This window comes from Rana temporaria, chromosome 4, assembly GCF_905171775.1.
Source record: "Rana temporaria chromosome 4, aRanTem1.1, whole genome shotgun sequence".
NCBI lineage: Eukaryota > Metazoa > Chordata > Amphibia > Anura > Ranidae > Rana > Rana temporaria.
In genome coordinates, this window is record NC_053492.1 from 162,154,933 (window position 1) to 162,171,045 (window position 16,113).

Here is a 16,113-nt window from a genome sequence, read left to right on the forward strand (position 1 = left end):
TAGAAAAACATTTTTTTTTTTAAGACAGGATGGAGTTAAAAATAAAATGTTTTATTTTTTTTACATTTTGTCAATTTTTTTTATAATAATAAATTAGACCAGGGTGTTTATCAACTTGTATTAATCAAAGCCGTATGTGTCCTTAAGAAATGAATGACTGATATTTACAGTGAAAAGAGATTCCCTCTCTTTATGCATGTACAGTATAAAAATATGTAGCTCATAATATTATTAACAAGTAATTTTCCTCAAAGTAGGCCATGATTCTGATACTGCTCACATGTCATTCTATTCATTTTCCTCCAAGTAATCAGAAGAACAATTTAAGTTACACTCGTCCAAAATATATCGTCTGTCATTTCAGATTTGCTATTAACGCATATGTGACTCTCTTGAGGTTTTTAAATATATTTCACTACTTTGTTACTGCTTTACCTTTCTGCAAATGAAAAAATTATAATAATTCTCCAGGAAAGGAAGATGTATCATAGTGCATATTATGTACAAATCATCTTTTTGTCCCTCGATGCACCTTTGTTAACTCCAGGATGGCACTATTGTACACTAGCGGAAATGTTCTGGAGTGTGCTGTAATTTAATTTCCTGAGTATGGATGAACAACAAAATAAAATCAGCATTATCTGCCTGGTTTTAAGCAATAGACGTAAGATTTAAACACCATTTAAGGAATATTACACAAATTAGCCCTATCTGTTTTAGTACTTAGTATGTGATAAGGATTTTGTTATGCAGTTGTGACATTTTAATATACTGGTAATGCTTTTTAATTGTATTTGCAGCAGAGGGAGAGGTAATTATGAACATGTATGAGGTGGATCTAATAAAAAATTACTTAGCATTGGAAATTCTCAAAAATGTGCTCTGAAAAAGACAGTGCTGTATTTCAAATATTACAACAAAAGAGAGGTGCTACTAACTAACTCATTCTGTATAACCATTTCTCAAAATAGCACAATTGCTTTCTCTCAAAGCCAAATCATTCATTACAGAATGCCCCCAAGATACATTTTCTCCCAGTGAGCTTCACATTTCTCTATAGCAAAGGAAATCAATTTTAGAAAATGAGAGCAAGGCTTAGCAACTAAACTTAAGTTGCATTGAAATAGCATACTTATTACAGTATTTATCAATATAATGCAAGTTTACATATCATTTACACACATAATTGTAGCCTCTGGTAAAGTTAGCCAAGACTCCAACTTGCTGGTTTAATACAAAAGATTGAAAGTTTTGTCTCTATCCTAAAATAATTGTGCCTTCTAATAAGAGTGCAATAAATCCTTCTAATTTGCCCTTTTATTTTAGTTTGTAGTGCTTGTACTAATGTATTTTACATTTGCTGCTCTTATCTGAGTCTCATGGTTCTAAACATAATGGCTGTGTGTTTCATATTCAGTATCAAGGAGATAGTGATACAGTTTTCCAGTGGCGGCTGGCTCTGATAGGCACTTCCGCTCAGCCAACCAGCTGCCGTTATTCAGGTAACCGGCGCCCCAAGATCCGGCTATCTGAATAGACCAGCGGCAGCTGGCAATAACATACATTCATGCAATGCAATACATGAATGTATGTTCTTTGCGAGAGGGGGTGGCGCTGCAGCGCCCTCTATAGACGGCCACCATCACTGCAGGTAGTAAAAACTAGTAAAAACGACATTTTAAGCAAAATAAAAATTCTTAAAAGGCCCGTGTTTTTTTTTTGTGACTACAGCAGGGGGGGGGGGGGGGTGCCCGGGTGCCCCCTATGGATGGGCCGCCACTGCAGTTTTCCCTTGTGAATAAATTAGATTTTTTTGCTTAACCTCCCTGGTGGTATGATTCTTTCAGATTGTTGGTGCTAAAAGCAGTACCATCATTTTGCATGGAAATTTGTAGGCCTGTAATTCTTAGGAATAACTCACTTAAATCTGTCCAAACAAGAGTCTAGTAGACATCCTGGGTATGATAAAGGTTGAAACACAAAATCATAAATTATAATATATAAATAACTATAAATAATTATATATTAACAAATAATAATGTAATTATAATAACAATTATTCAATAATGTAATCCAATCAAAAACACTGAAATGTGCTCAGTTGCAGAATTGTCGCTGTCATTACTTTCAGTGTTTGATGATGAATTTCCTGAAAAATCGCTATCGCTCAATTCTGCAAGTGATTCTAATTTATTATCTCTGTTTTCTAGCTGCTCTAAAACCACTTTTGACATAAATGGACACTTTTTGGTTGCTATGGACATTCTCCAGTTTCCAGGCAGAAAGAACAGTTTTTATAATATAAAACTGCATGCAGGTCACTGGACAGACCACTAGGGACAAAGGGGATGTGTAATTATTTGATACAGTACCGTAATCTGTAAGATTACAGTATACTGTATCTATACTGTGTTATTCATTTTTTGAATTTGGCACCGAGCTTCGCCACTGTGCGTCCTGCCTCTTGGGAACGGAGCTCGGCGGCACTCGGCAGTCACCAGTGTATGAATCAAATGAGATGACAGCTCGCACACACAGCGGGGAGACATTGCAGGATCCAGGGACAAGGTAAGTAACTTCCCCTGTATCCTGCAATGCGATCCCGAGTCTGGCCTTTGGGTTACCGTTTTTTTTTATATAACCTCACTAACCACACCCAGTCAGAGCGACTGGGGATTTGGCTATTCTTCCTATAAACGAGAATCAATCTTCTAGCCGCATTCAAATGATAAGGCAGTACTGATTTTCGGTAAAGGCCTAGAGGAATGGCGGGGACATGTAGGAGGAAGCCCATTGGAGAGTCAGGGAGGTCTATGTCCAGTATAACTTTAATTTGGGTTCTATTATCTTGCCAGAAAGGGCGTAACTTAGGACAGTCCCACCATATATGCAGAAATGAACCTCTATGGCCACATTCCCGCCATCAAGCGTCCGAGGACATTGGGTAAATTTGTTTGAGCCTAGTGGGGACCCTGAACCACCTAGTCAGTACCTTTAAAACTGTTTTCCTGCATTTTCGTGACAACTGAGCTAGAATGAGTGAGGCGGTATAATTGGTCAAGTTGAGTATCAGTAAATTCGTGTTGCAGGTCCCCTTCCCATTCCCGAATGTAGGTGGGCCTCCCAGGGGGGGTCCCTATCTTTGTAGTAGCTCATAGAGGACAGATATAGAGTGCGGCATTGAACTGGAAGACATGCACAGTCTCTCAAAGGGGGTGGAGGATGTAGGAGAATGTATGACGTGTGGTAAACCACACGCAAAGTGCTGAAGCTGTCCATGTCTCCAGCCATCCATCAGAAATCCACCATACTGGGCTCTAAGTTCCTCCAATGGGAGCAGTCCCCAATCATGGAAGAACCTGCCACATCTCAACTCTTCATCTGAAGTCCAAGTATGAAAGAAAGACGGGTGTTCCTCTGGGGAAAACCAGGGGAAGCCTCCTAGGGGTGCCAGTGGGGAAAAAGGGGAAGCAAATTGTCCTGACTCATTTAAAGTATTCCATAACTTTAAAGCATGGGCAGTCGTTGGGGAGACATAGATCGACAGACCCCTATGTGCCTGGGGAAGCCAGGGGGGATGAGATAGATTGCGGCCCAGCAAGAATTTTTCTGGGTTACCAGACTCGGTATTACCGCAAGGGAGGTTAAAGTTGAACAGAGCTCAGAAAGTGAAGATTTGCTGTGTTAGTGGGAACTTCTAAAAGTGTTCACTTTGTCAAAGCACTACCCTTAAAAAATTAGATTTGTCTTTAAATCCTCCTGAAAAATAGTAGAGCACTCCCTGGAATGTGAGTGTGCCTCTGCACTCATGTGTCAATAGCTGTATATCTGCAGTGTGAAACTAAAAGCTGACCCATTATGTGAATCAGTATGCTACAACATTCATAGAGACTAATATAAGTGACAATATTGACTATGCATACCTTTTAGAAAAATGAAAAATTAACATTAACATAAACAAATAATGAAAAATAATGAAAAAAAAATACTAAGAAAGTGAATTCAGATCTTGTCTCCAATGAAGGATGACAAAAAAATAGATACCAGTAATATCCAAATGGTATTACCAAACAGGTGCAAAACCATAAAACAATAAATAAATTAAAGTTCATAGCTCATGAAAATCTTGTGAACTCCGCCGACCGCCACTATCAAGCGTAAAATCACCATAAATAATGCTCACTTACCAAACAGCAAGCAAATGGAGCTTGCGACCTTTTCCAAGGACTCCACGTTCGACAACCTCTTCGGTATGGGATGACTGGGTGGCTAGATGTCTTAGTGAATGAAGTCTCATAAAGGGTTGTACCGGGAATGAGAGAGGCTCATCATAGTGTACCAAACAATTCAGGATCAACAGATTTATTAATTGCTCTACCACCCGAGTAATCTACCTTCTCACCTGCCCATGTGGGCTGATGTATGTCGGTAAGACTAAACGTCAACTAAAAATTTGTTTAAGTGAACATGTCTAAAGTATCACCAAAAAAGATGACGACCGACCATTATCCTTACACTTTCCTAAATACCATAATGGTGTCTCTGATGGACTTAGATGTAGAGGTATCTACAGGCTTTATCTACCTCCAAGAAGGGGCGACTTTGATAGGATTCTCTACCGCAAAGAGAAAATGTGGATATATAATATAGGCAGTCTTCAGCCCCACAGGTTTAACAATGAATGCAACCTAGCTGTCTTCATGGACCCATAGATCCTTCTGATTGGTCATAGATAATACTATGGGTACTGGAATATTTCCTATGCCTGGTTTTCTCTTTCAATGTACTATCATCTATGGTATATGATTTATGCTGCCATACTGAATAGAATATCAACGCGGATCCTCTCACTTTGTGTAAGCTCAGCTGACGATATCTCTATATATACTCTTTCAACGGGATGAGTTGAAAAAATCTCTGAACTTAATCACTTAAGTATCCTGTATGTCCTCGTGAACAAGGCATTAACTATTGGCAATCTGTTATTCTATCATGGCCACACCCTTCCTGAACTGCCTGTATATGATATGAGATCTGCACCTTAGTGCTATTAGAACATGTGCAATGCCTCTGCGTAAAATTAAAGGATGTGGCACGGATTGAGGCATGATAATCTAGGTAAAATACCCCTTTGCGATAGCAATGGCTAATAATCTTAACGGTTGATATACCTTCTCGGTCTATTTTGCTTTAAATCTGTGTCGTTTCCTTAATTAACAGGATATATCTTGCTATACAACTTCTATTTTAATGTGTAAAAACATTTTATTCTCCATTTTTATTTTTATTTTTAAAATTCGGGCAATATGCTACCTTATCACTTTCTTAGTTAGTTTGTCTGTCTTGAATGTTATTGTGTTGGATGTGTCTGACTTCTAATTAACCCAGCTGAAATCAAACAATCAGTAATTATCTTGGGCTATTTAATAAGAGAACCTGAACACACATGTATGCTCCGATGAAGATCAGAAATTATCGAAACATGTAAGCATTACGCACATCAGCGATGAAGCAGGACTAGCCACCCTTCCAGCCACTCAACTATATTTTTATATTCTAGCATATATCCCTTTAACCTCCCTGGCGGTATGATTCTTTCAGAAAAAAGGTGCTGAAAGCGGTACCATTATTTGCAAGGAAATTTGGAGTTTTATACTGTAGGCCTGTAATTTTTAGAAATAACTCACTTAAATCTGACCAAACAAGATTCTAATAGGCATACCGGGTATGACATTTTTTTTAAAAACAAAATTATAAATTATAATATAATAAATAATTATAAATAATTATAACAAGTAATAATATAATTATAATACAAATTATTCAATAATGTAATCAAATCAAAATCACTGAAATTTGCTCAGTTTCAGAATTGTCGCTGTCATTACTTTTATTTTTTTATGACGAATTTCCCCACAAATCGCTATCGCACAATTCTGTAAGTGATTATAATTTAGTATCGCTGTTTTTTAGCTGCTCTAAAACTATTTTTGACATAAAGGGACACTTTTGGTTGCTATGGACAATCTACAGTTTACAGGCAGAAAAAAAACGTTTTTATTATATAAAAGTACATGTAGGGCACTGGGCAGACCACTAGGGACAAGGGGTGTGTGTATTTTTTACATACAGTACTGTAATCTATAAGATTACAGTATACTGTATGTAATGTGTTTGTTTACATTTTTGAATTTGGCGCCGTTCTCCGCTCCCGTGCGTCGTAACGTCGCAGGGAACGGAGATCGGCGGCACAGGAGGACGCTCGCACAGCGCAGTGGCATCGCTGGATCCAGGGACAAGGTAAGTAAACACTCCCTGTGGATCCAGCGAGGCAAGCCCGAGTCTGACTCGGGGTTACCGCCAGGCAGGTTAAAGGACATCGTCTTGAGATATACAGCAAGGAACCAAAGCTGCATGCTAACCTACCTCCTCCCCATGTGGAATATATCTCTATGAACTGGTGATAGAATCTGATTGGAATCGTATCACAGCTCTGTCTGTGGCTATATCATCACCAATCTAGTCCCTTGATATCCCTCATCATGCCCCAGTACTCTGACTGGTCCCTTTAGGTGAATGTATGCAAGCTGTGTGCATGGTTGTGGTAGCCACCTGTCCTTTTTAGACTAACGTCTAATTGTATTAGTGCTGTGGAGACACTGGCACCTCTGTGTAACTTATGTTAACCTATGTAACTTTTTTATGTGGATAATTATCAATAAACTGCAGTCTTAATCCTTATTCCTCTCTGACTAATTCTTTCTGAAACCCTTTGGTTTCTCCCTCCCCTTTTTTTGATATGCAGTATTAATTTAGAATAACTTAGATAGTAGTATTTAATTACATATCACTGACTACTATCAAATCGGATAACATGACCTGGTTAGTGTGACTTCTGCAGGATTGCTTTCTGTCACCTACCTCTGTGACTGCATTGGATGAGTCATCAATGCCTATACTTCCTAGAATTATTTCATCATAGTGTGAATCAGCATTAATAAGCATTATTTATTATAAAAAACACACTTATATAGGAAGGAATGAAATCAGCATGTCATGTCAAAAATCCTTCCGGCAATAGCGAACGCCTGTTCACCCTGGATCAGAATGCGATGATGTCAGCACATCCACTCCACCCGGTGCGCGTTTCGTCACACAAATGATGTAGTCTGGGGCCCTTTTTTAGTGTCCTATTTTTCTTTATGTGTCTTGTAGTGTGTTTTATTCCATTTTACTAATAAAGACAACTAAAGGATTTTTTTCGGAGTGCGGCTGTCCAAACATCCTTTTTGTTCTTTGCTATATGCATCGCTAGCACCCTTGGTCTCTGAGAGGAGGCTGATTATCAAAGCACATTCATCTGGAGCAGTTACTCTCCTTTTCATCCCTTGTAATAGGAATGGTGTGTGACAGGTCCTCTTTATGGAGAGATATGAGGTCTATAATACCCCACATCTCTCCTCCAGGCTGGAAAACATCAGATACAAAAAAAATACAAATCTGATGCTTTCCAGCCGAGACCGCCTCTTTGATGACATATACGGCCAGGACATGACGTCATAACAGAATTCACAGGGTCCCTAAACCCTCCTTGCTCCCAGAGGAGGCTCCAAGGGATGTCCTTTTAAGGGTTCATTATTACCATGTAAAGCAACAAATCTTACAAGCATCATGAAGACAAGGCAACATCCCTCCACAATACACCACTATAAGGCTACTCCCTGATCTCTCCAGGCATATACTACAACGCCGCCGCAACTTGGCAACCATTACTAAAGCATTAGGGAACCACAAAGTCCTCCACAAGTGGAAATATCCCACGACACTATCCATCACACACAGTGGGACCACAATGTTAGTAACAACGCTGGAGGAAGGGATCACAGCCTTACGACATTGGGGCATACTCCCAGACCAAATCTCATACCAATCATCTCTGCAAGACCACAGCCAGTCCAACATTAGTTGCAAGTGGTATTACACAAGCACTCTAACAAGAAAAACAACAGTGTAAGCTCGTAATTAAACAACACAGCTTACCAAGATCATCTCCGGTTTTAGGAGCTAACAGTTCTTAACACCTTTTTCTCCCCAAATACCAACACAGATCAAGGATCAGTTGTAAGATCCAGTTCCTTTGTTTTCTGCTTCATATGCTTTTTGTTCTTTTTGTTATCTGTTTGATACATGCAGCCATATCAGAAGTGAATTATACCCATCTGCTGAAGAAAACAAGCCTTAAATAACCTCTCCACATCACAACGAGTCATACCAGAGAAGACCATGCAGACACAATGAGTACCTACACCACATAATTGTATGAAAAAAAGCACCGCACCTGCAATGACAATCTCCTGCCTCTAAATTAATGCTCTTGCCCTAAACCTAAACCTGCTAAATGATTTTACATGTGGAAAGAAGCCTGCAAGCAAAGGGCGGACATTCTCTGTGTGCAGGAAACTCACTTCCAACTTACCAAAACCCTGATCTGCAAACACAGAGACTACCCAAATGTATTTTTGGCTTGCACGCCCAACCACAAAAAAGCCATAAAAAAGCCAAAAAAAACTCCCTCTCCTTTCAACTCAAGGAAACCCTATTAGATAAAGGGGGCAGATACATCATTGTAACTGGGGACTTAAACTCCAAACCGTTTACACTGGTAACACTATATGCTTTAAACTCTCACCAACTCCAAAAAGCCAACTCTATGAAACACGAAACCTCCTTGTATGCAGTGACTTCAACCTAATCTCAGATCCAAAAATGGACACCACTACAAGCAAAGCCAATGGCATGACATCCCTGCAGACATTACTCCACACAGAGGAACTGTTTCATACGTGGAGATGCTCATGAAAAAGATTACGGCCCGGATCCACGAAGAAGTTACGTCGGCGTATCTATTGATACGCCGCGTAACTTCTAGGATGCTAGGGCTTTGCGTAAATTACATTCACGCCGAAAGCATTGACTATTTGTGGCGTGATTTTGAGCATGCACACTGGGATAACCCCACGAATGGCGCCATTCAAAAAATACGTCATTTACGCGGGGTCAAGTAAAATTAACATAAAACACGCCCACATCTTTATCATTTGAATTCCGCGCCCTTACGCCAGCAGATTTACACTACACCGCCGTAACTTTAGAGGCAAGTGCTTTGTGAATACAGCACTTGCCTCTCAAAGTAGCGGTGGCGTAGCGTAAAAACGATACACTACGCCTGCCTAAAAATACGCCGCGCTACGTGGATCTGGCCCTATACCTTTTTTCTCACATAGACAGTGTTCATACTCATGTATCGAGCAGTTTTTGACAGACAAGTGGCTCTTGCAACAAGTACTGTAATAAATGTCCAAATACATGACATTATGTGATCGGACCACGCTGCAATATCTGTGTCTCCTTTTCCTCCCCTATCTGGCTCTGCAATACTAAAATTATTACAAGAACCCCAAACCTACACAAAAATCTCTCAGCATAATGATACATCAGTAACTGACCCATATATCTTATGGAATGCACTTAAGGCTGTCATACAATACAATTAGGGGTCAGAGAAAAAAATGCTACTTGTCAAAACTTAACACATTGATATCTGAAATTCATACTTACACACTTTCCAAATTCAAAGAAAATATGAACATTTCTCACAAAAATATAACAAACTGAAACTAAACTTCTACGCTAATGCTAGCAGGGCAGGCATTTAGCCAACAGACTGAAAGCAGCACATACAAAATCCAGAATAGCATAACTGAAACATCCCACCCAACACTACAAGTTCACCAATCCACAAGACATAGCGGATCAATTTGCCAAATACCATGGAGCATTATGTAACCTACACAAAGATACCACCAAGCCAGAAACAAACACAGAGAAAATACAAAAATTCCTATAAGGAATAAAACTCCCTCCTCCTTCCAAAATTGACCTACCAAATTTAAACATACTGTCACCTTACCTACGTTCAGTCTTTAACTACTTGCCGACCGCCCACCGTCCTGCGCGAGAGCCCGTAGTATAACGTCGGCTCTCGCGCAGGCCTCTGTGTAAACACACAGCTCCCGGTCCTGTCAGGGAAAGAAATGCTGATCTTCTGTTCATACAATGTATGAACAGAAGATCAGTCATTTCCCCTAGTGAGGCCACCCCCCTACAGTTAGAACACACCCAGGGAACATACTTAACCCCTTCCCCGCCCCCTAGTCTTAACCCCTTCACTGCCAGTGGCATTTTTATAGTAATCTAATGCATTTTTATAGCACTGATCGCTATAAAAATGCCAATGGTCCCAAAAATGTGTCAAAAGTGTCCGAAGTGTCCGCCATAATATCGCAGTACCGAAAAAAAACGCTGATCGCCGCCATTACTAGTAAAAAAAAATAGTAATAAAAATGCCATAAAAATACCCCCTATTTTGTAAACGCTATAACTTTTGCGCAAAACAATCAATAAACGCTTATTGCGATTATTTTTTTATGAAAAATATGTAGAAGAATATGTATTGGCCTAAACTGAGGAAAAAAAATAGTTTTTTATATATTTTTGGGGGATATTTATTATAGCAACAAGTAAAAAATATTCATTTTTTTCAAAATTGTCGCTCTATTTTTGTTTATAGCGCAAAAACTAAAAACCGCAGAGGTGATCAAATACCACCAAAAGAAAGCTCTATTTGTGGGGAAAAAAGGACTATTTGTTTGGGAGCCACGTCGCACGACCGCGCAATTGTCAGGTAAAGCGATGCAGTGCCGAATCGCAAAAAGTGCTCTGGTCTTTGGGCAGCAATATGGTCCAGGGGTTAAGTGGTTACACAAGCTGCAGATTCCTCGACCTTTCCCCAAGAGATGCTGAGAGCACATATAGTAACTCTACACCAGGGGTGCCCAACCAGTGGCCCGCGGAGCCATCTGATGTTGCCCACAGCCTCCTGCCCTGGGACAGCTGGTTGCTCCTAAAATCTACACTTATTTAATATTTTTTATCCACTAAATTATTTTCTCTGCACCAGTTAATTTGCTTTTCTGTATCCTTCAGATATGTAGCCTCATTGTGGTTCCTTATTCGTTCATCAGCTGCAAATTTTAGTCCACCGCTTATCAGGAGACACAATAATAAATATATATATATATATATATATATATATATATATATATATATATATATATATAAAAATGAGCACACATCCTTGAGCCACCTATGTGCTAAGGGACAGTGTCGATGATACTATTTTTTATCCTTTGCTGCTTATCAGCCAGGAAATCCAAAACCCAGTGACAAAGGGTTGGGCAAATTTAATTTAGCAAAAAGTTTAAATAGTAAATCTCTAAGCTGCTCTATTAGCATTGCTTCTGGTAGAGCCCAGGAAAGAAACGTTTACTATTTTCATTCAGTCCACACCACCAGGATACTTACTTAAAGCAGGGCTCCAACATCTGTTTAATTTAGCAATAAAAAATAAAAATAAAATCAGTTTATCACCAGGAGAAAAAGGCATAAATAGAAATAAATACATTGTCCAAAATGTTTACCTCTCCCCACACTGCTTAAAATGTAGTTTGTCTTTGTCCTTGTTGTAGAGACTTTCTATTACTCCCTGTCCCTGCTCTACTTAAAATTTAATAAAAAGGAAAGAGTTATAAATCATACTGTAGTGCTTAATTTATTTGTTAAGAGCAGGCTGTCCACTAGGACAAGTATATGTGGGCAGGATCAGCTGCATGGTGTCTAGTGAAAGACAGTTTCACAGTATTGTATTTAGTTGAATGCAATTTCAAAAATAACACTTTCACTTGCAAAGCACAGAATTAAGCACTTGTGATAACAGGCTCATCAGTATTCAGTAACAGGATCCCTAATACTCAGTAACAGGTTCAGTACCTCTCAATAACAGGTTCAGAAACCAGTAAAGCAACCACTGCACACAGGCACAATGCTGCTCCCGGGCTGAACATAATCTTTAAGATACAGGAGTGATGAAGCAGTACAGCTAGGCTGGCTAACAATGGAAAGTTGTAGTCCAGTGCCATTGTACAGCAGTATATACTCAGGCATATTGGGTTACAACACAGACTGAGTATGTCTTACAGGGGCAATGCTGGAGGGGCGATGGACCAGTGGTGGCTCAGATAGACTTGAAGCAAGTAGCAACAACATTACTGGAGATCGGTGCTGACTACCGCACACAATAGTGTCCCTCCTTGCACTGGAATCTTATCCTGACTAGGAATGAGCTTCGTATTTGAGTCGAACTCATGTTCGACTCGAACATCGTATGTTCGATCGTTCGTCGAATTACGAACATTTTGGGTCGTTCGCGCCAAATTCGAGTTACGTTTCACAGACCATAATTCACTGCGGCATCGCTGGCAGATGATTGGCCAAGCATGCACTATGACCCGCATGCTTGGCCAATCACAGCTTGCAAAAAACGGAGAGCCATAATTGGCCAAAGCCAGGGTGTCAGGGACCTGCCAATAGGCTCCGGCGTGCACGCATGCGCACACATACTAATGGTCAGAATCAAAACCAGTCACCTATTCATGTGCGCAGGCGCGCCTCACATGCACACGGATATGTGCCAAATGCGCGCATCTGCATGCCAAATGTGCATGCGCGTATGCGCGAGCATGCGCCTACTACACGTGCACGACGGCGGGAACGCACGCGTGCTCGTTGATGCGCGATTGGCGCCACTCAGCCTTTAAAAAGCTAGCAGCTGCAGTGACACTTTGCTGTCTGATCTGCAGCGTTGTATCAGTGAAATCTGTGACCTGTTGTAACCTGTTACCTCAAACCGACCCGGCTCCGTCTGACCATCCGACCCTCTCCACTCCGACCCCTGGCTTGCTCTGACTCCGCTCTGCTCTCCTGCCCACCGTTACCAGACCTTGTGCCTGAATCTGAATACGCTTGCTTAACCCACCTGATTATCTGCTTACCTGGTTTGCTTCACCAGCTTCTGCTATCCAGTGCCTGTGCCAGCTCCAGAGACGCTGTCTCCTGCAACCACCGTCCCGAAGGACCACCAACCGTGCCGAGCTGCTATCATCACCAGGCACTCCTACCTCGCCGTGCTCCCGAGCTTGCTGTCCCAACTCCAGCAGCTCCAGAGCCGGGGCTGTAAGAGAGGCCTCCTCCTGCACACTAGGCTCTGGCTACAAGGTACATAACACAGGGTGGCTTTGGCCAATTATGGCTCAGGGGGTTTAGTACACGCCCCACACTATAAAAGGCCGCCTGCAGGTCGGCCTTGTGTAGTGTGTTGTGGTGGTTAAGAGAGGACAGAGAGAGTGTCATTTTTTGCAGGTAGATAGAGCAGGCAGGCAGGCTAGTCAGTTAATGTAACAGTGTGTAGAGGATATATATACATCCCAGGTATTGTACATATATTTATACACTGTATAGTTTAGCTAGATCAGTTCTTCCTAATTTACTGGCAGGCAGGTGATTGTGCTAGCTGCAGTATTCTTACGTGCTTTATTGCCTGTGTCTTCTGTAGTTTGCACCTAAAGCTACTTGGTGTGTACTGGCCGTGTGCTCTGTAGTTTGCACCTAAAGCTACTTGGTGTGTACTGGCCGTGTGCTCTGTAGTTTGCACCTAAAGCTACGTGGAGTGTGTACTGTCTGTGTCTGTGCTATTTTTCACAATGATTTTCATCCATATTGCAGGGACCATTAAAGCTGCAAGCAGTTTTAAATTACTTTTTTCTTATAGTAATCTCATTTTGTGCAGGGACAGTTCTAAACACGTGCCACTTCACAGGCATATTATAGACAACCAGCAGGTACAATATTTAAAGGAATTTTTCATTTATTTCTTTTTTTTATTATTTAAAGTGGAGGTTCCATCAAAAAAAATGTTGCTTTAAAATGTAGCTTACACCTAAAAGAGAAAAAAACAAAAAAATATGTTTTTTACCCACCTTGAAATGCCTGTTGCTATCCACCTAGGATCCTGACGTCAGCTACCTAGGCTTCTAACAGCGCTAATGCTCCTGGGAAATGATGAGTCATTCAGCCGTGCACCTCCCCTGTACAAGAATCTCGTTATTGCTAGGCAGGAAGTGATCTCTGCGCCATTTTCAAACCTGGAAGAGCCCCTTGTTTGTTTTCTTTGATCACACCAGCCTGCAGTGAAGGGAGAACGCATCGTGACCGACAAGGAGGAAATGGCAATCCTGTATTGGACAGATCTGTATGATCATCCCAGCTTGTTGTTGATATATGTTGCCATCACAACGGCGTGCACTTCCGCCGCCACCGCTCGTTGTGATGGCAACCATAGTGATTTATGGCGCGCCGCTGCAGCAGTCTTGCTCATCCACACTATACCCGGAAGGAATCGCTTGTCGGCTTCACATTGCCCACAAGCAAAATGGGAACGATCGGGAGACAGAAATCTAATTTCTTCTTTGCATGTAACTCGGCGGTACGGCGGGCCTTTCATACCAAGTAAGTGATACTACATAGAGGGATAGAACGGAAGATGAAAGGTCATATTTGTAAAAATTGAAAATTGTAATGGAAACCCCGCTTTAAGCATCATTAAAATCACTGGCCCAGATTCAAGAAGCACTTGCGCCCGCGCAACCATAGGTTACGCAGCGCAAGTGCTTACTTGCTCCGGTGTAACGAGTGCTCCTGATTCAGGAACCTCGTTACACCGACTGCAGGCTAAAATCTGCGCGGCATAAGGCTCTTATGCCTCGCAGATTTTAGGCTGCATTCTTGCGGGGGCCGCTAGGGGGCGCTCCCATTGTGTATCAGCGTGTAGTATGCAAATTGCATACTACCACTGATTCACAAGCTTGCGCGGGCTCTGCGCAAGCCAGGTACGGAGTTTCCGTACGGCTACTTTTAGCGCAAGGCTGCCCCTTCTAATAGTAGGGGCAGCCAATGCTAAAGTATAGCCGGCCTTCCCGCGCCGTGAAATTTGAATTTCACGGCGTTTGCGTAAGTGAAACGTGAATGGCGCTGGACGCCATTCACGTTCACTTAGAAGCAAATGACGTCCTTGCGACGTCATTTGCCGCAATGCACGTCGGGAAAGTTTTCCGACGGAGCATGCGCTGTACGCTCGGCGCGGGAGCGCGCCTAATTTAAATGATTCCCGCCCCCGGCGGGATCATTTAACTTGTGCGCGCTTACGCCGGGCAAATTTGCCGGCGCGCCCTCGCAATTCACGGAGCTACTGCTCCGTGAATCGAGGGCAGCGCAAAATATTTGCGGGGGCGCAGGGCAAAATCGTTGCCCTGCTCCCCCGCAAATATCGCGCAATTCTACTTGAATCTGGGCCACTGCTCCTGATTCAGGAGCAGTGATTTTAATGATGCTTAAATAAAAAATAAAAAAAATGAAAAATTCCATTAAATATTGTACCTGCTGGGTGTCTATAGTATGCTTGTGAAAATGTCTTTGAGAACCCGGGTCTTGCCCGAGGGAACATGTATCAATGAAAAAAAACTTTTAAAAACGGTTGTTTTTTCTGGAGTCCTGAAAAAAACAACCGTTTTTTTTAACTTTTTTCCCATTGATACATGTTCCCTGGGACAAGACCCGGGTTTTCAAAGACGTTTTCACAGGCATACTATAGACACCCAGCAGGTACAATATTTAAAGGATTTTTTTTTTATTTAAGCATCATTAAAATCACTGCTCCTGAAAAAACGACAATTTTTAAAACTTTATTTCCATTGATACGTGTTCCCTGGGGCAAGACCCGGGTTCTCAAAGACGTTTTACGACAATAACTTGCATATTAGGCTTTAAAATTAGCACTTTTGAATTTGAACGTTCGAGTCCCATAGACGTCAATGGGGTTCTAAATGTTTGCGCGAACGTTCGGTCCGTTCGAAGGTTCTGGTGTGAACCGAATGGGGGGTATTCGGCTCATCCATAATCCTGACTGTAGTTCTTTGTTCTTGTCAGACAGGGTTCCCTCTGCCTACACTATCCACTCACAAATGCACATCAAACATAGTGGAGCGCTGATATTTTTTAACACTTTTCCAACCAAGATAAAGGGCGCAGAGGCATCCCCTGCTCTACATTGTGATACCTATAGATGGTGCAGGGGAACATCATTCCTCTTACGACTCCACT